General features: G+C 18.2%; 1 pseudogene; it reads left to right on the forward strand.

The window, feature by feature from the left end:
* Nucleotides 1-19491: 19491 nt before the first annotated feature.
* LOC137238149 (ATP-dependent RNA helicase DHX15 homolog) lies at nt 19492-21099 on the forward strand (annotated as a pseudogene).
* The last annotated feature ends 426 nt before the right edge of the window (nt 21100-21525 follow it).

Consider the following 21525-nt stretch of genomic DNA (forward strand, 5'->3'; position numbering starts at 1 on the left):
AAAATTGTAAAAAAATAAGATAAAAGAAATAAAAATGAAATAAAATAAGATTGTAAAAAAATAAGTTAAAATAATGAAAAATAAAATCAAATAAGAAAAATTGTAAAAAATAAGGTAAAATAATGAAGAATGAAATAAAATAAGAAAAATTGTAATTAGATAAGATAAAATAATGAAAAATGAAATAAAATTAGAAAAATTGTAAAAAAAAATAAGATAAAATAATGAAAAATGAAATATAATAAGAAAAATTGTAATCAAATAAGATAGAATAATGAAAAATGAAACAAAATAAGAAAAATTGTAAAAAAATAAGATAAAATAATGAAAAATGAAATAAAATAAGAAAAATTGTAATCTAATAAGATAAAATAATGAAAAATGGAATAAAATAAGAAAAATTGTAATCAAATAAGATAAAATAATGAAAAATGAAACAAAATAAGAAAAATCGTAATAAAATAAGATAAAATAATGAAAAATGAAATAAAATAATAAAAATTGTAATCAAATAAGATAGAATAATGAAAAATAAAATAAAATAAGAAAAATTGTAAAAAAAATAAGTTAAAATGATGGAAAATGAAATAAAATAAGAAACATTGTAAAAAAATAAGATAAACTAATGAAAAATGTAATAAAATAAGAAAAACTGTAATCAAATACGATAAAATAATGAAAAATTAAATAAAATAAGAAAAATTGTCAAAAATAAGATAAAATAATGAAAAATGAAATAAAATAAGAAAAATTGTAATCAAATAAGGTAAAATAATGAAAAATGAAATAAAATAAGAAAAATTGTAAAAAATAGGATAAAAAAATGAAAAATGAAATAAATCAAGAAAAATGGTAAAAAATAAGATAAAATAATGAAAAACGAAATAAAATATGAAAAATTGTAAAAAAGTTAGATAAAATAATAAAAATGAAATCAAATAAGAAAAATTGTCAAATATAAGAAAAATAATGAAAAATGAAATAAATAAGAAAAATTATAATCAAATAAGATTAAATAATGAAAAATGAAATAAATAAGAAAAATTGTAAAAAAATAAGATAAAATAATGAAAAATGTAATAAAATAAGAAAAATTGTAATCAAATACGATAAAATAATGAAAAATTAAATAAAATAAGAAAAATTGTCAAAAATAAGATAAAATAATGAATAATTAAATAAAATAAGAAAAATTATAATCAAATAAGATTAAATAATGAAAAATGAAATAAATAAGAAACATTGTAAAAAAATAAGATAAACTAATGAAAAATGTAATAAAATAAGAAAAACTGTAATCAAATACGATAAAATAATGAAAAATTAAATAAAATAAGAAAAATTGTCAAAAATAAGATAAAATAATGAAAAATGAAATAAAATAAGAAAAATTGTAATCAAATAAGGTAAAATAATGAAAAATGAAATAAAATAAGAAAAATTGTAAAAAATAGGATAAAAAAATGAAAAATGAAATAAATCAAGAAAAATGGTAAAAAATAAGATAAAATAATGAAAAACGAAATAAAATATGAAAAATTGTAAAAAAGTTAGATAAAATAATAAAAATGAAATCAAATAAGAAAAATTGTCAAATATAAGAAAAATAATGAAAAATGAAATAAATAAGAAAAATTATAATCAAATAAGATTAAATAATGAAAAATGAAATTAAATAAGAAAAATTGTAAAAAAATAAGATAAGATAATGAAAAATGTAATAAAATAAGAAAAATTGTAATCAAATACGATAAAATAATGAAAAATTAAATAAAACAAGAAAAATTGTCGAAAATAAGATAAAAAAAAAGAAAAATGAAATAAATTAAGAAAAATGGTAAAAAATAAGATAAAATAATGAAAAACGAAATAAAATATGAAAAATTGTAAAAAAGTTAGATAAAATAATGAAAAATGAAATCAAATAAGAAAAGTTGTCAAATATAAGATAAAATAATGAAAAATGAAATAAAAGAAGAAAAATTGTACTCAAATAATATAAAATAATGAAAAATGAAATAAAATAAGAAAAATTGGAAAAAATAAGATAAAATTATAAAAAATTAAATAAAATAAGAAAAATTGTAATCAAATAAAATAGAATAATGAAAAATGAAACAAAATAAGAAAAATTGTAAAAAATAAGATAAAATAATGAAAAATTGAATAAAATAAGAAACATTGTAATAAAATAAAATAAAATAATGAAAAATAAAATCAAATAAGAAAAATTGTAATCAAATAAGATAAAATAATGAAAAATTAAATAAAATAAGAAAAATTTTAATCAAATAAGATAAAATAATGAAAAATGAAATAAAATAAGAAAAATTGTAAAAAAATAAGATAAAATAATAAAAAATGTAATAAAATAAGAAAAGTTGTAATCAAATACGATAAAATAATGAAAAATTAAATAAAATAAGAAAAATTGTCAAAAATAAGATAAAATAATGAAAAATGAAATAAAATAAGAAAAATTGTAATCAAATAAGGTAAAATAATGAAAAATGAAATAAAATAAGAAAAATTTAAAAAAAATAGGATAAAAAAATGAAAAATGAAATAAAATAAGAAAAATGGTAAAAAATAAGATAAAATAATGAAAAACGAAATAAAATATAAAAATTGTAAAAAAGTTAGATAAAAAAAATGAAAAATGAAATCAAATAAGAAAAATTGTAAAATATAAGATAAAATAATGAAAAATGAAATAAAATAAGAAAAATTATAATCAAATAAAATAGAATAATGAAAAATGAAACAAAATAAGAAAAATTGTAAAAAATAAGATAAAATAATGAAAAATTGTAATAAAATAAAATAAAGAAAAATAAAATCAAATAAGAAAAATTGTAATCAAATAAGATAAAATAATGAAAAATTAAATAAAATAAGAAAAATTTTAATCAAATAAGATAAAATAATGAAAAATTAAATAAAATAAGAAAAATTTTAATCAAATAAGGTAAAATAATGAAAAATGAAATAAAATAAGAAAAATTGTAAAAAAATAAATTGTAAGAAATAAAATATAAAAATTGTAAAAAAGTTAGATAAAAAAAATGAAAAATGAAATCAAATAAGAAAAATTGTAAAATATAAGATAAAATAATGAAAAATGAAATAAAATAAGAAAAATTATAATCAAATAAAATAGAATAATGAAAAATGAAACAAAATAAGAAAAATTGTAAAAAATAAGATAAAATAATGAAAAATTGTAATAAAATAAAATAAAGAAAAATAAAATCAAATAAGAAAAATTGTAATCAAATAAGGTAAAATAATGAAAAATGAAATAAAATAAGAAAAATTTAAAAAAAAATAGGATAAAAAAATGAAAAATGAAATAAAATAAGAAAAATGGTAAAAAATAAGATAAAATAATGAAAAAGGAAATAAAATATAAAAATTGTAAAAAAGTTAGATAAAAAAAATGAAAAATGAAATAAAATAAGAAAAATTGGAAAAAATAAGATAAAATTATAAAAAATTAAATAAAATAAGAAAAATTGTAATCAAATAAAATAGAATAATGAAAAATGAAACAAAATAAGAAAAATTTTAAAAAATAAGATAAAATAATGAAAAATTGAATAAAATAAGAAAAATTATAATAAAATAAAATAAAGAAAAATAAAATCAAATAAGAAAAATTGTAATCAAATAAGATAAAATAATGAAAAATTAAATAAAATAAGAAAAATTTTAATCAAATAAGATAAAATAATGAAAAATGAAATAAAATAAGAAAAATTGTAACCAAATAAGATAAAATAATGAAAAATGAAATAAAATAGTAAATATTGTAAAAAATAAGATAAAATAATGAAAAATGAAATAAAAAAGAAAAATTGTAATCAAATAAAATAAAATAATGAAATAAATAAGAAAAATTGTAATCAAATAAGATAAAATAATGAAAAATGAAATAAAAAAGAAAAATTGTAATCAAATAAAATAAAATAATGAAATAAATAAGAAAAATTGTAATCAAATAAGATAAAATAATGAAAAATGAAATAAAATAAGAAAAATTGTAAAAAAATAAGATAAAATAATAAAAAATGTAATAAAATAAGAAAAGTTGTAATCAAATACGATAAAATAATGAAAAATAAAATCAAATAAGAAAAATTGTAAAAAAATAAGGTAAAATAATTAAGAATGAAATAAAATAAGAAAAATTGTAAGAAATAAGTTAAAATGATGAAAAATAAAATCAAATAAGAAAAATTGTAATCAAATAAGATAAAATAATGAATAATGAAATAAAATAAGAAAAATTGTAATCAAATAAGATAAAATAATGAAAAATGAAATAAAATAAGAAAAATTGTAATCAAATAAGATAAAATAATGAAAAATTAAATAAAATAAGTAATATTATAATCAAATAAGATAAAATAATAAAAATGAAATAAAATAAGATGATGAAAAATGAAATAAAATAAGAAAAAATTTACTCAAATAACATAAAATAATGAAAAATGAAATAAAATAAGAAAAATTGGAAAAAATAAGATAACATTATAAAAAATTAAATAAAATAAGAAAAATTGTAATCAAATAAAATAGAATAATGAAAAATGAAACAAAATAAGAAAAATTGTAAAAAATAAGATAAAATAATGAAAAATTGAATAAAATAAGAAAAATTGTAATAAAATAAAATAAAATCAAATAAGAAAAATTGTAATCAAATAAGATAAAATAATGAAAAATTAAATAAAATAAGAAAAATTTTAATCAAATAAGATAAAATAATGAAAAAATGAAATAAAATAAAAAAATTGTAACCAAATAAGATAAAATAATGAAAAATGAAATAAAATAATAAATATTGTAAAAAATAAGATAATATAATGAAAAATGAAATAAAAAAAGAAAAATTGTAATCAAATAAAATAAAATAATGAAATAAATAAGAAAAATTATAATCAAATAAGATAAAATAATGAAAAATGAAATAAAATAAGAAAAATTGTAAAAAAATAAGATAAAATAATAAAAAATGTAATAAAATAAGAAAAGTTGTAATCAAATACGATAAAATAATGAAAAATTAAATAAAATAAGAAAAATTGTCAAAAATAAGATAAAATAATGAAAAATGAAATAAAATAAGAAAAATTGTAATCAAATAAGGTAAAATAATGAAAAATGAAATAAATAAAGAAAAATTTAAACAAAAATAGGATAAAAAAATGAAAAATGAAATAAAATAAGAAAAATGGTAAAAAATGAGATAAAATAATGAAAAACGAAATAAAATATACAAATTGTAAAAAAGTTAGATAAAAAAAAATGAAAAATGAAATCAAATAAGAAAAATTGTAAAATATAAGATAAAATAATGAAAAATGAAATAAAATAAGAAAAATTGTAATCAAATAAGGTAAAATAATGAAAAATGAAATAAAATAAGAAAAATTGTACTCAAATAATATAAAACAATGAAAAATGAAATAAAATAAGAAAAAATTGCAAAAAATAAGATAAAATAATGAAAAATTAAATAAAATAAGAAAAATTGTAATCAAATAAAATAGAATAATGAAAAATAAAACAAAATAAGAAAAATTCTAAAAAATAAGATAAAATAATGAAAAATTAAATAAAATAAGAAAAATTGTAATAAAATAAAATAATGAAAAATAAAATCAAATAAGAAAAATTGTAACCAAATAAGATAAAATAATGAAAAATGAAATAAAATAAGAAAAATTGTTATCAAATAAGATAAAATAATGAAAAATGAAATAAAATAAGCAAAATTGTAAAAAAATAAGATAAAATAATGAAAAATGAAATAAAATAAGAAAAATTGTAACCAAATAACATAAAATAATAAAAAATGAAATAAAATAAGAAAAATTGTAAAAAAATAAGATAAAATAATGAAAAATGAAATAAAATAATAAATATTGTAAAAAATAATATAAAATAATGAAAAATGAAATAAAATAAGAAAAATTGTAATCAAATAAGATATAATAATGAAAAATGAAATAAAATAAGAAAAATTGTAAAAAAATAAGATAAAAGAAATAAAAATGAAATAAAATAAGATTGTAAAAAAATAAGTTAAAATAATGAAAAATAAAATCAAATAAGAAAAATTGTAAAAAATAAGGTAAAATAATGAAGAATGAAATAAAATAAGAAAAATTGTAATTAGATAAGATAAAATAATGAAAAATGAAATAAAATTAGAAAAATTGTAAAAAAAAATAAGATAAAATAATGAAAAATGAAATATAATAAGAAAAATTGTAATCAAATAAGATAGAATAATGAAAAATGAAACAAAATAAGAAAAATTGTAAAAAAATAAGATAAAATAATGAAAAATGAAATAAAATAAGAAAAATTGTAATCTAATAAGATAAAATAATGAAAAATGGAATAAAATAAGAAAAATTGTAATCAAATAAGATAAAATAATGAAAAATGAAACAAAATAAGAAAAATCGTAATAAAATAAGATAAAATAATGAAAAATGAAATAAAATAATAAAAATTGTAATCAAATAAGATAGAATAATGAAAAATAAAATAAAATAAGAAAAATTGTAAAAAAAATAAGTTAAAATGATGGAAAATGAAATAAAATAAGAAACATTGTAAAAAAATAAGATAAACTAATGAAAAATGTAATAAAATAAGAAAAACTGTAATCAAATACGATAAAATAATGAAAAATTAAATAAAATAAGAAAAATTGTCAAAAATAAGATAAAATAATGAAAAATGAAATAAAATAAGAAAAATTGTAATCAAATAAGGTAAAATAATGAAAAATGAAATAAAATAAGAAAAATTGTAAAAAATAGGATAAAAAAATGAAAAATGAAATAAATCAAGAAAAATGGTAAAAAATAAGATAAAATAATGAAAAACGAAATAAAATATGAAAAATTGTAAAAAAGTTAGATAAAATAATAAAAATGAAATCAAATAAGAAAAATTGTCAAATATAAGAAAAATAATGAAAAATGAAATAAATAAGAAAAATTATAATCAAATAAGATTAAATAATGAAAAATGAAATAAATAAGAAAAATTGTAAAAAAATAAGATAAAATAATGAAAAATGTAATAAAATAAGAAAAATTGTAATCAAATACGATAAAATAATGAAAAATTAAATAAAATAAGAAAAATTGTCAAAAATAAGATAAAATAATGAATAATTAAATAAAATAAGGAAAATTATAATCAAATAAGATTAAATAATGAAAAATGAAATAAATAAGAAACATTGTAAAAAAATAAGATAAACTAATGAAAAATGTAATAAAATAAGAAAAACTGTAATCAAATACGATAAAATAATGAAAAATTAAATAAAATAAGAAAAATTGTCAAAAATAAGATAAAATAATGAAAAATGAAATAAAATAAGAAAAATTGTAATCAAATAAGGTAAAATAATGAAAAATGAAATAAAATAAGAAAAATTGTAAAAAATAGGATAAAAAAATGAAAAATGAAATAAATCAAGAAAAATGGTAAAAAATAAGATAAAATAATGAAAAACGAAATAAAATATGAAAAATTGTAAAAAAGTTAGATAAAATAATAAAAATGAAATCAAATAAGAAAAATTGTCAAATATAAGAAAAATAATGAAAAATGAAATAAATAAGAAAAATTATAATCAAATAAGATTAAATAATGAAAAATGAAATTAAATAAGAAAAATTGTAAAAAAATAAGATAAGATAATGAAAAATGTAATAAAATAAGAAAAAATTGTAATCAAATACGATAAAATAATGAAAAATTAAATAAAACAAGAAAAATTGTCGAAAATAAGATAAAAAAAAAGAAAAATGAAATAAATTAAGAAAAATGGTAAAAAATAAGATAAAATAATGAAAAACGAAATAAAATATGAAAAATTGTAAAAAAGTTAGATAAAATAATGAAAAATGAAATCAAATAAGAAAAGTTGTCAAATATAAGATAAAATAATGAAAAAAAATAGAATAATGAAAAATGAAACAAAATAAGAAAAATTGTAAAAAATAAGATAAAATAATGAAAAATTGAATAAAATAAGAAACATTGTAATAAAATAAAATAAAATAATGAAAAATAAAATCAAATAAGAAAAATTGTAATCAAATAAGATAAAATAATGAAAAATTAAATAAAATAAGAAAAATTTTAATCAAATAAGATAAAATAATGAAAAATGAAATAAAATAAGAAAAATTGTAAAAAAATAAGATAAAATAAGAAAAAATGTAATAAAATAAGAAAAGTTGTAATCAAATACGATAAAATAATGAAAAATTAAATAAAATAAGAAAAATTGTCAAAAATAAGATAAAATAATGAAAAATGAAATAAAATAAGAAAAATTGTAATCAAATAAGGTAAAATAATGAAAAATGAAATAAAATAAGAAAAATTTAAAAAAAATAGGATAAAAAAATGAAAAATGAAATAAAATAAGAAAAATGGTAAAAAATAAGATAAAATAATGAAAAACGAAATAAAATATAAAAATTGTAAAAAAGTTAGATAAAAAAAATGAAAAATGAAATCAAATAAGAAAAATTGTAAAATATAAGATAAAATAATGAAAAATGAAATAAAATAAGAAAAATTATAATCAAATAAAATAGAATAATGAAAAATGAAACAAAATAAGAAAAATTGTAAAAAATAAGATAAAATAATGAAAAATTGTAATAAAATAAAATAAAGAAAAATAAAATCAAATAAGAAAAATTGTAATCAAATAAGATAAAATAATGAAAAATTAAATAAAATAAGAAAAATTTTAATCAAATAAGATAAAATAATGAAAAATTAAATAAAATAAGAAAAATTTTAATCAAATAAGATAAAATAATGAAAAATGAAATAAAATAAGAAAAATTGTAAAAAAATAAATTGTAAGAAATAAAATATAAAAATTGTAAAAAAGTTAGATAAAAAAAATGAAAAATGAAATCAAATAAGAAAAATTGTAAAATATAAGATAAAATAATGAAAAATGAAATAAAATAAGAAAAATTATAATCAAATAAAATAGAATAATGAAAAATGAAACAAAATAAGAAAAATTGTAAAAAATAAGATAAAATAATGAAAAATTGTAATAAAATAAAATAAAGAAAAATAAAATCAAATAAGAAAAATTGTAATCAAATAAGGTAAAATAATGAAAAATGAAATAAAATAAGAAAAATTTAAAAAAAATAGGATAAAAAAATGAAAAATGAAATAAAATAAGAAAAATGGTAAAAAATAAGATAAAATAATGAAAAAGGAAATAAAATATAAAAATTGTAAAAAAGTTAGATAAAAAAAATGAAAAATGAAATAAAATAAGAAAAATTGGAAAAAATAAGATAAAATTATAAAAAATTAAATAAAATAAGAAAAATTGTAATCAAATAAAATAGAATAATGAAAAATGAAACAAAATAAGAAAAATTTTAAAAAATAAGATAAAATAATGAAAAATTGAATAAAATAAGAAAAATTATAATAAAATAAAATAAAGAAAAATAAAATCAAATAAGAAAAATTGTAATCAAATAAGATAAAATAATGAAAAATTAAATAGAATAAGAAAAATTTTAATCAAATAAGATAAAATAATGAAAAATGAAATAAAATAAGAAAAATTGTAACCAAATAAGATAAAATAATGAAAAATGAAATAAAATAGTAAATATTGTAAAAAATAAGATAAAATAATGAAAAATGAAATAAAAAAGAAAAATTGTAATCAAATAAAATAAAATAATGAAATAAATAAGAAAAATTGTAATCAAATAAGATAAAATAATGAAAAATGAAATAAAATAAGAAAAATTGTAAAAAAATAAGATAAAATAATAAAAAATGTAATAAAATAAGAAAAGTTGTAATCAAATACGATAAAATAATGAAAAATTAAATAAAATAAGAAAAATTGTCAAAAATAAGATAAAATAATGAAAAATGAAATAAAATAAGAAAAATTGTAATCAAATAAGGTAAAATAATGAAAAATGAAATAAAATAAGAAAAATTAAAAAAAAAAATAGGATAAAAAAATGAAAAATGAAATAAAATAAGAAAAATGGTAAAAAATAAGATAAAATAATGAAAAACGAAATAAAATATAAAAATTGTAAAAAAGTTAGATAAAAAAAATGAAAAATGAAATCAAATAAGAAAAATTGTAAAATATAAGATAAAATAACGAAAAATGAAATAAAATAAGAAAAATTGTAATCAAATAAGGTAAAATAATGAAAAATGAAATAAAATAAGAAAAATTGTACTCAAATAATATAAAACAATGAAAAATGAAATAAAATAAGAAAAATTTGGAAAAAATAAGATAAAATTATAAAAAATTAAATAAAATAAGAAAAATTGTAATCAAATAAAATAGAATAATGAAAAATGAAACAAAATAAGAAAAATTTTAAAAAATAAGATAAAATAATGAAAAATTGAATAAAATAAGAAAAATTGTAATAAAATAAAATAAAGAAAAATAAAATCAAATAAGAAAAATTGTAATCAAATAAGATAAAATAATGAAAAATTAAATAAAATAAGAAAAATTTTAATCAAATAAGATAAAATAATGAAAAATGAAATAAAATAAGAAAAATTGTAACCAAATAAGATAAAATAATGAAAAATGAAATAAAATAGTAAATATTGTAAAAAATAAGATAAAATAATGAAAAATGAAATAAAAAAGAAAAATTGTAATCAAATAAAATAAAATAATGAAATAAATAAGAAAAATTATAATCAAATAAGATAAAATAATGAAAAATGAAATAAAATAAGAAAAATTGTAAAAAAATAAGATAAAATAATAAAAAATGTAATAAAATAAGAAAAGTTGTAATCAAATACGATAAAATAATGAAAAATTAAATAAAATAAGAAAAATTGTCAAAAATAAGATAAAATAATGAAAAATGAAATAAAATAAGAAAAATTGTAATCAAATAAGGTAAAATAATGAAAAATGAAATAAAATAAGAAAAATGGTAAAAAATAAGATAAGATAATGAAAAACGAAATAAAATATAAAAATTGTAAAAAAGTTAGATAAAAAAAATGAAAAATGAAATCAAATAAGAAAAATTGTAAAATATAAGATAAAATAACGAAAAATGAAATAAAATAAGAAAAATTGTAATCAAATAAGGTAAAATAATGAAAAATGAAATAAAATAAGAAAAATTGTACTCAAATAATATAAAACAATGAAAAATGAAATAAAATAAGAAAAATTGCAAAAAATAAGATAAAATAATGGAAAATTAAATAAAATAAGAAAAATTGTAATCAAATAAAATATAATAATGAAAAATAAAACAAAATAAGAAAAATTCTAAAAAATAAGATAAAATAAGAAAAATTGTAATAAAATAAAATAATGAAAAATAAAATCAAATAAGAAAAATTGTAACCAAATAAGATAAAACAATGAAAAATGAAATAAAATAAGAAACATTGTTATCAAATAAGATAAAATAATGAAAAATGAAATAAAATAAGCAAAATTGAAAAAAATAAGATAAAATAATGAAAAATGAAATAAAATAAGAAAAATTGTAACCAAATAAGATAAAATAATAAAAAATGAAATATAATAAGAAAAATTGTAAAAAAATAAGATAAAATAATGAAAAATGAAATAAAATAATAAATATTGTAAAAAATAATATAAAATAATGAAAAATGAAATAAAATAAGAAAAATTGTAATCAAATAAAATAGAATAATGAAAAATTAAATAAAATCAGAAAAATTGTAAAAAAATAAGTTATAATAATGCAAAATTAAATCAAATACGAAAAAATTTTAAAAAAATAAGATAAAATAATGAAAAATGCAATAAAATAAGAAAAATTGTAACCAAATAAGATACAAAAATTAAAAATGAAATAAAATAAAAAAAATTTTTTAAAATACGATAAAATAATGAAAAATTACAAAAATAAGAAAAATTGTAAAAAATATGATATAATAATGAAATAAAATAAGAAAAATTGTAACCAAATAAGATAAAATAATGAAAAACGGAATAAAATAAGAAAAATTGTAATGAAATACGATAAAATAATGAAAAATTAAATAAAATAAGAAAAATTGTCAAAAATAAGATAAAAAAAGAAAAATTAAATAAATTAAGAAAGATTGTAAAAAATAAGATAAAATAATGAAAAACGAAATAAAATATGAAAAATTGTAAACAAGTTAGATAAAATAATGAAAAATGAAATCAAATAAGAAAAGTTGTCAAATATAAGATAAAATAATGAAAAATGAAATAAAATAAGAAAAATTGTACTCAAATAATATAAAATAATGAAAAATGAAATAAAATAAGAAAAATTGGAAAAAATAAGATAAAATTATAAAAAATTAAATAAAATAAGAAATATTGTAATCAAATAAAATAGAATAATGAAAAATGAAACAAAATAAGAAAAATTGTAAAAAATAAGATAAAATAATGAAAAATTGAATAAAATAAGAAATATTGTAATAAAATAAAATAAAATCAAATCAAATAAGAAAAATTGTAATCAAATAAGATAAAATAATGAAAAATTAAATAAAATAAGAAAAATTTTAATCAAATAAGATAAAATAATGAAAAATGAAATAAAATAAGAAAAATTGTAACCAAATAAGATAAAATAATGAAAAATGAAATAAAATAATAAATATTGTAAAAAATAAGATAAAATAATGAAAAATGAAATAAAAAAAGAAAAATTGTAATCAAATAAAATAAAATAATGAAATAAATAAGAAAAATTATAATCAAATAAGATAAAATAATGAAAAATGAAATAAAATAAGAAAAATTGTAAAAAAATAAGATAAAATAATAAAAAATGTAATAAAATAAGAAAAATTGTAATCAAATACGATAAAATAATGAAAAATTAAATAAAATAAGAAAAATTCTCAAAAATAAGATAAAATAATGAAAAATGAAATAAAATAAGAAAAATTGTAATCAAATAAGGTAAAATAATGAAAAATGAAATAAAATAAGAAAAATTTAAAAAAAAAATAGGATAAAAAAATGAAAAATGAAATAAAATAAGAAATGGTAAAAAATAAGATAAAATAATGAAAAACGAAATAAAATATAAAAATTGTAAAAAATTTAGATAAAAAAAATGAAAAATGAAATCAAATAAGAAAAATTGTAAAATATAAGATAAAATAATGAAAAATGAAATAAAATAAGAAAAATTGTAATCAAATAAGGTAAAATAATGAAAAATGAAATAAAATAAGAAAAATTGTACTCAAATAATATAAAACAATGAAAAATGAAATAAAATAAGAAAAAATTGCAAAAAATAAGATAAAATAATGAAAAATTAAATAAAATAAGAAAAATTGTAATCAAATAAAATAGAATAATGAAAAATAAAACAAAATAAGAAAAATTCTAAAAAATAAGATAAAATAATGAAAAATTAAATAAAATAAGAAAATTGTAATAAAATAAAATAAAATAATGAAAAATAAAATCAAATAAGAAAAATTGTAACCAAATAAGATAAGATAATGAAAAATGAAATAAAATAAGAAAAATTGTTATCAAATAAGATAAAATAATGAAAAATGAAATAAAATAAGCAAAATTGTAAGAAAATAAGATAAAATAATGAAAAATGAAATAAAATAAGAAAAATTGTAACCAAATAAGATAAAATAATAAAAAATGAAATAAAATAAGAAAAATTGTAAAAAAATAAGATAAAATAATGAAAAATGAAATAAAATAATAAATATTGTAAAAAATAATATAAAATAATGAAAAATGAAATAAAATAAGAAAAATTGTAATCAAATAAGATAGAATAATGAAAAATTAAATAAAATCAGAAAAATTGTAAAAAAATAAGTTAAAATAATGCAAAATTAAATCAAATACGAAAAAATTGTAAAAAAAATAAGATAAAATAATGAAAAATGCAATAAAATAAGAAAAATTGTAACCAAATAAGATACAAAAATTAAAAATGAAATAAAATAAAATAAAAATTTTAAAAATACGATAAAATAATGAAAAATTACAAAAATAAGGAAAATTGTAAAAAATATGATATAACAATGAAATAAAATAAGAAAAATTGTAATCAAATAAGATAAAATAATGAAAAATGGAATAAAATAAGAAAAATTGTAATCAAATAAAATAAAATAATGAAAAATTAAATAAAATAAAAAAATTGTAATCAAATAAGATAAAATAATGAAAAATGAAATAAAATTAGAAATATTGTAATCAAGTAAGATAAAATAATGAAAAATGAAATAAAATAAGAAACATTTTAATCAAATAGGATAGAATAATGAGAAATGAAATAAAATAAGAAAAATTGTAAAAAATAAGATAAAATAATGAAAATGAAATAAAATAAGAAAAATTGTAATCAAATAAGATAAAACAATGAAAAATTAAATAAAATAAGAAAAAAATGTAATCAAATAAGATAAAATAATGAAAAATGAAATAAAATAAGAAAAATTGTAATCAAATAATATAAAATCATGAAAAATTAAATAAAATAAGAAAAATTGTAATCAAATAAGATAAAATAATGAAAAATGAAATAAAATAAAAAAAAAATCAAAAAAATAAGATAAAATAATGAAAAATTAAATAAAATAAGAAAAATTGTAAAAAAATAAGTTAAAATAATGAAAAATAAAATCAAATAAGAAAAATTGCAGAAAAATAAAATAAAATAATGAAAAATGAAATAAAATAAGAAAAATTGTAATCAAATAAAATAAAATAATGAAAAATGAAATAAAATAAAAAAATTGTAATCAAATAAGATAAAATAATGAAAAATGAAATAAAAGAAGAAAAAGTGTAATCAAGTAATATAAAATAATGAAAAATTAAATAAAATAAGAAACATTTTAATCAAATAGGATAGAATAATGAAAAATGAAATAAAATAAGAAACGTTTTAATCAAATACGATAAAATAATGAAAAATCAAATAAAATAAAAAATTGTAATCAAATAAGATAAAATAATGAAAAATTAAATAAAATAAGAAAAATTGTAATCAAGTAAGATAAAATAATGAAAAATGAAATAAAATAAGGAACATTTTAATCAAACAAGATAGAATAATGAAAAATGAAATAAAATAAGAAAAATTGTAAAAAAAAGATAAAATAATGAAAATGAAATAAAATAAAAAAATTGTAATCAAATAAGATAAAATAATGAAAAATGAAATAAAAGAAGAAAAAGTGTAATCAAGTAAGATAAAATAATGAAAATTGAAATAAAATAAGAAACATTTTAATCAAATAAGATAAAATAATGAAAAGCGAATAAAATAAAAAAATTGTAATCAAATAAGATAAAATAATGAAAAATTAAATAAAATAAGAAAAATTGTAATCAAGTAAGATAAAATAATGAAAAATGAAATAAAATAAGAAACATTTTAATCAAACAAGATAGAATAATGAAAAATGAAATAAAATAAGAAAAATTGTAAAAAAAGATAAAATAATGAAAATGAAATAAAATAAGAAAAATTGTAATCAAATAAGATAAAATAATGAAAAATGAAATAAAAGAAGAAAATTAAAAAAAAATATATATCTGACAAAACTTACCACAAGGAGATTACGGACGAAATAAAATATTTATTAAAACACAATAACTTCCCAGACAAAAAATATGATATAATAATGAAATAAAATAAGAAAAATTGTAATCAAATAAGATAAAATAATGAAAAATGGAATAAAATAAGAAAAATTGTAATCAAATAAGATAAAATAACGAAAAATGAAATAAAATAAGAAAAATTGTAATCAAATAAGATAAAATAATGAAAAGTGTAATAAAATAAGAAAAATTGTAATCAAACAAGATAAAATAATTAAAAACGAAATAAAATAAGAAAAATTGTAATCAAATAAGATAGGATAATGAAAAATGAAATAAAATAAGAAAAATTGTAAATAAATAAGATAAAATAATGAAAAATGTAATAAAATAAGAAAATTTGTAATCAAATACGATAAAATAATGAAAAAATGAAATAAAATAAGAAAAATTCTAATCAAATAAGTGAAAAATGAAATAAAATAATAAAATTGTAATCAAATCAAATAAAATAATGAAAAATTAAATAAAATAAGAAAAATTCTAATCAAATAAGTTAAAATAATGAAAAATGAAATAAAATAATAAAATTGTAATCAAATCAGATAAAATAATGAAAAATGAAATAAAATAAGAAAAATTGTAAAAAAATAAGATAAAATAATAAAAAATGAAATAAAATAAGAAAAATTGTAATCAAATAATATAGAATAATGAAAAATGATATAAAATAAGAAAATTTGTAAAAAAATAAGATAAAATAAATTAAACGAAATAAAGTAAAACATAATAAAAAGTTACTAAAGTCAAACTTTATATTCTACATTATTTTAAAGCTGCATATACAACTTTATTTTTAATTTTAAATTTTTAATTTTGCTTTGAGATTTATTGAAATGAATTATATCTGTTACATTTATGTAATTGTTTTCTTTTGTTTTTATAAATAAAATTTAATATAGAATAAGTACATATTTATGTACACATAAAAATCTTGTGTGTGTCTATATGGTTAAGCAGTTCAAATGCCTGAACGATTTTGATGATTCTAGGACTACGGATTGTGATATGGGTAGATATATGAATAAAGATAGAAAAAGGTTAAGATAAAAAAAAGAAGGGCGATATGAGAAGGTAAAAGCGAACAAAGAGGAAAAAAAAGAGGTGCAAAATAATAAGGAGCTGAAATGATTAGGGAAGGGGTCAAACTCGATAGATACGGGCAAGTAAATTGTTTAGATATAAACGTCCTTTAATGAAGGGCTATGCACGCCCATAAGTTTTTGTGTATGTGTTCTTTAGAGACGTCCAAATTTCTTCTACACTGGAGTAACATTTGCAAATCATGAACCTTAAGCTTTCGGAGATTGTATCCCCACTATCAAAAATATAGAGTCAAAAATGGCATTTTTAGCTATGAGTAATATTATGCTTTTTATTTGAGAAATGAAATATTTACATGTGTAATTTTTTAAAGTGTTGATATGTGTCTAGACCGTGTTCTCTCTCCCTCGCGGGTGTACTGAGTAGAGTAATTTGGATCTGTCGGAATTGTCGTAAAGGCGACGCGTGATTGCTGCTTGCTCCCAGTTGGTCGTACAGTCTCGGTTTCTAATTATCGTTGTCGTTCGTACCGTAATAGCGGTCGGAAAGGACGTGTTTCAGAGCCGCTCTGTTGTTTAGGAAGGTTAGCTAATGCCGGCATCCTGATCTTCCATTTGTTGCGCCCAAGACTTGGTTCTTTCCGTGAGGGCCAATGTCGCTATTCTTCTTCTGCATCCTGATCATCCATTTGCTGCGCCCAAGACTTGGTTCTTTCTGTGAGGGCCAGGGATAAGACCCCCGTCTGAGCTCTCTTTCATCGAGGAGGTCGCTCCTTGGTTTTATCCCGATGAATGGTAGTGTGATGATGCTCTTTGCATTGATAGCACTTGTCCTTACTTGTGCATACCTCCTGACTGTGGAAAGGGGACAAACAGTTGATGCAGTAGTTATGTTTTCGAACCGCCTGCCACCTCTCTTCAGCGGACATCCTGCTGTATTGTGCGCAGAATCGTACGCCGTGATTTGCGGCGCAAAGGCGGCATGGTACGGAGAAATTCCTGGAACGCCATCTGTCTTGACGAGAGTTGCCGTGAAACGAGTCATTCTAAAAACATAATCCAGTGTTATTACATTGCATTCGTCTACATGGATGGCTTGTGGGTTTATGTATGAGGACATTTTTAATATTTGCTACTAGTATTTAATTCCCCCAATTAGGTTCGGAGTTATGATTTAACGCGTCAGACGTATCATGAGGATATGATTTTGTGTCTGCCCTCACGCAGTAGATTATTTTGTTGGGATCTGGTAATTAATGACCTGTGTACCCATGTTTCGAATCTCACGGATTCGAATTGTGATTCTATTGTATAGTATGCAATGTGTTCACCTCTTAAGCGGAGAGTTGAGTCTTGTCTCAAAAAAATTTATACGAGTGGCAACTTGGGTTTATTCATATAAAATGACATTCATTCATAGAAATGAGTATACATACTATTTTGAATGAATTTTCATTACACTGAAACGTGGTTTAGTTAAGTAAGTATGCGTCCCTTTAATATTTTGTACATTTTCTAATTTCATTTGCCTTTTCTCGTTTCAGGTATTGGTAATGACCAGTCCGAAAAAAGATACGGGGACGTTTTGAATTTCATGTGGATGAGTCCTCCCAAACAAGTAGGTCTAGAAATTTGATGCAGCTATCTCTACTTTGCCCCGCCCATTCAAGTACTAATAACAAATCATCCACTAAAACTCTTTATAATAGTGAAGGTAGAAATCGTTTAATAAATGAATGTTCAGAAAAACAATTCCAAAACTATAAAACAGCTCTGCTTATAAGTAATGCAACTCTAATGTAAAAGATGTACATTTATTTGCTGGTACTACCGATATTAACATGAATTGTGATGCAAACGAAGAATTTTCTTTACAAAGCAACTGCTTGTTACAAACCACTAGTGCCATTTATTTGACTGTGGGTGAGTTAGAGACTTCAAAAATGTTTATATCGCAAGGTAGTGCTGCTAATTTCGAGAAGGAGATGTGTGACAATGTAACTTGTCCTTCTTTCCATGAATATAACCACCAAGAGCAGAATTTCCCAACCAGTACATGCGATGGAAGTATATTTCATAATAAGCAAAATAATAATAGTTTAATAACGTATAATAAGGAGTCTAGATAAGTCAGAGTCTAGTTTATTTAAAAATAATAATGCTAATAAACAACAATTTAAAATAAGTGAGAATATTCAACATCAACAGAAAGATGATACAGTCGTAAATCTAAGTGCCGATGATAAAAGTATCAATGTTTATAGAACGAAAACGAACCACATGCTCGGATATGGTTGTTGTCACAATGCCAACTTCTGCAATTACAGCAGTATCCAGGTAGCTTTCTGCTAACTTGCCGTATCAAATATTGAATTGAAGACTTGCATCTAGTTTCAAGTGCGTAAAATATGTCGATCTTACGGACTCCACAATTATTTGCGATGTCTGATTAGTGAAGAGGCAACTTCACGTGGTATGGTTGAACGTGGCCAGAAGCGCGGCACAGAACGTTTCCGTTGTGACGACGACATGAGCATTGGATTATGTATATGTACATACATGCTTGGCAACCCTTAACGTTGTCTAATAAATAAATAATAACAAACAATTGACAAATTCTCTTCAACAAACGAAAATAATTTGATTGAAAAATTATCCAAAAATTATGAAGAAATTTACTGGGTAATCAAATAGTTTAAAATAGTTTTAATACTTTCTTACTGCATAAAAATGTCTAAGCGACGCATAGAAGTAGGCGAAACCTACAACTCCAAATTAAAAGGTATGGGAAGTGTGTTGAACAATGGCGGATTTTTTTATTTTACACCTGTCGCGGATTATATCTACAGTTACTGTTTATATAAACTTTAAATTAATTTAATTTTAGAGAGTTCGATACGCCCGTTACTAATTTTTCCAGCTCTGGCACACCAACAGTTTTAACAGGTGGCGTAGCAGCAGCAGCACGAACGCCCGGCACCGTCAATCCGTACAACATGAAACCCTTCACACAGCGCTATTTCAATTTGTTCAACCAAGGGTAACACTGCGCGTTTTTGAATCAATCCGGGATTATGTGTTTGTTGAATGAGCATCAGTCTATTGTGTTGGTTGGTGAAACAGGTTCCGGCAAGACCACACAAATACCGCAATGGTGTGTAGAATTTGCCATGTCACCGGGCAAAGAGGGAACTGCTTGTACACAACCACGTCGTGTGGCCGCTATTTCGGGGGCGAAACGTGTGTCCGAAGAAATGGGTTTTGCCCTAGGCGAAGAAGTTGGTTATTCAATCCTCTGCTGGAGCAATATCAAGGGATATTATTGGATGAGGCTCACGAACGTAGTTTGACCACAGATATTCTAGTGCGTGTGTTGAAAGAAGTTATAAGGCAGCGTAATGATTTGAAATTGGTTGTGATTTCCTCCACTTTGGATGCAGGCAAATTTCGACAGTACTTCGATAATGCTCCATTAATGAATGTACCAGGTCGTACACATCCTGTAGAACTTTTCTATACACCTGAACCCGAACGGGACTATTTGGAAGCAGCTATACAAATACATATGTGTGACGATATTGAAGGTTTTTAGCATCCACATAGTGTGAAGTGTTTTGAATACATTTAACAATTTTTTTTTTTTTTAGGGATGTTTATATGTTCTTAACGGGTCACGAAGAAATCGAGCGTATAAAACGTGATACCGATAATTTGGGCACAGATATTGGTGAATTGAAATGTATACCACTTTGTTCTACATTGCCGCCAAATTTACAGCAACGCATTTTTGAGCCTGCACCCCACGTAATGCCAATGGTGCAATAGGACGCAAAGTTGTTGATTTCACAGATATTGCTGAAACATCGCTTACAATTGCTGGTGTTGTTTTTGTAATTGCTCCAGGCTTTACCAAACAAAAGTTTATAATCCACATATACGCGTAGAAAGTTTGCTCATATCTGCTATATCAAAGGCATCTGCTCAACAATGTGCCGATCGCGCCGGAACGTACACCCCCTGGCAAATGCTTCCGTTTATATACAGAAAAAGCTTACAAAAAATGAAATGCAGGATAGCTCATATCCTGAAATCTTGCGTTCAAATTTAAGTAAGTTGCTAAGGAATGATTAATGTAAATATGATATCAACTTGTTCTTTACTTGTAGGTACTGTTGTGTTGCAATTAAAAAAAACTCGGCATAGTTGATTTGGTGCATTTCGATTTTATGGATCCACCTGCACCGGAAACTTATGCGTGCGCTAGCTGCTTTAGATGACGATGGCAATTGGACAGATTTGGGTGCTGTTATATCTGAATTTCTATTAGGATCTTCGTAATTGGTCTTGTGGTCAGTCCCTTTGCCGTGTCCAGTTCAACGACTCAAACTCGGTTATCAGGGCCATAATGAAGTTATGCTATCCGTCCTAGTCTCCATTCGTTGGGAGGCAAATTGTCTTCTTTTATGACGACTAGGTCCCCTGGTTCCAGGTTGGCTTGTTGGTGTTTCCACTTGGTGCGTTTTTGCAATTCGGTGAGATATTCGGACTTCCACCGTTTGCAAAACGTTTGATGTAATGCCTTCAGCTTCTCCCAGCGGTTGACAAGTGAGGCACGATTCTCACTGATGTCAACCTCTGGTGTGGCTAGTAGATGACCGCCAATGAGGACGTGTCCGGAGTGAGTGGCTCCAAGCTGGACGGGTCCTTGGAGGAGGGGCTCATTGGTCTCGAGTTGAAAAAAGACTCAACTCTGCAAAGAAGGGT

This window comes from Eurosta solidaginis, chromosome 1, assembly GCF_040869045.1.
Source record: "Eurosta solidaginis isolate ZX-2024a chromosome 1, ASM4086904v1, whole genome shotgun sequence".
Lineage (NCBI taxonomy): Eukaryota > Metazoa > Arthropoda > Insecta > Diptera > Tephritidae > Eurosta > Eurosta solidaginis.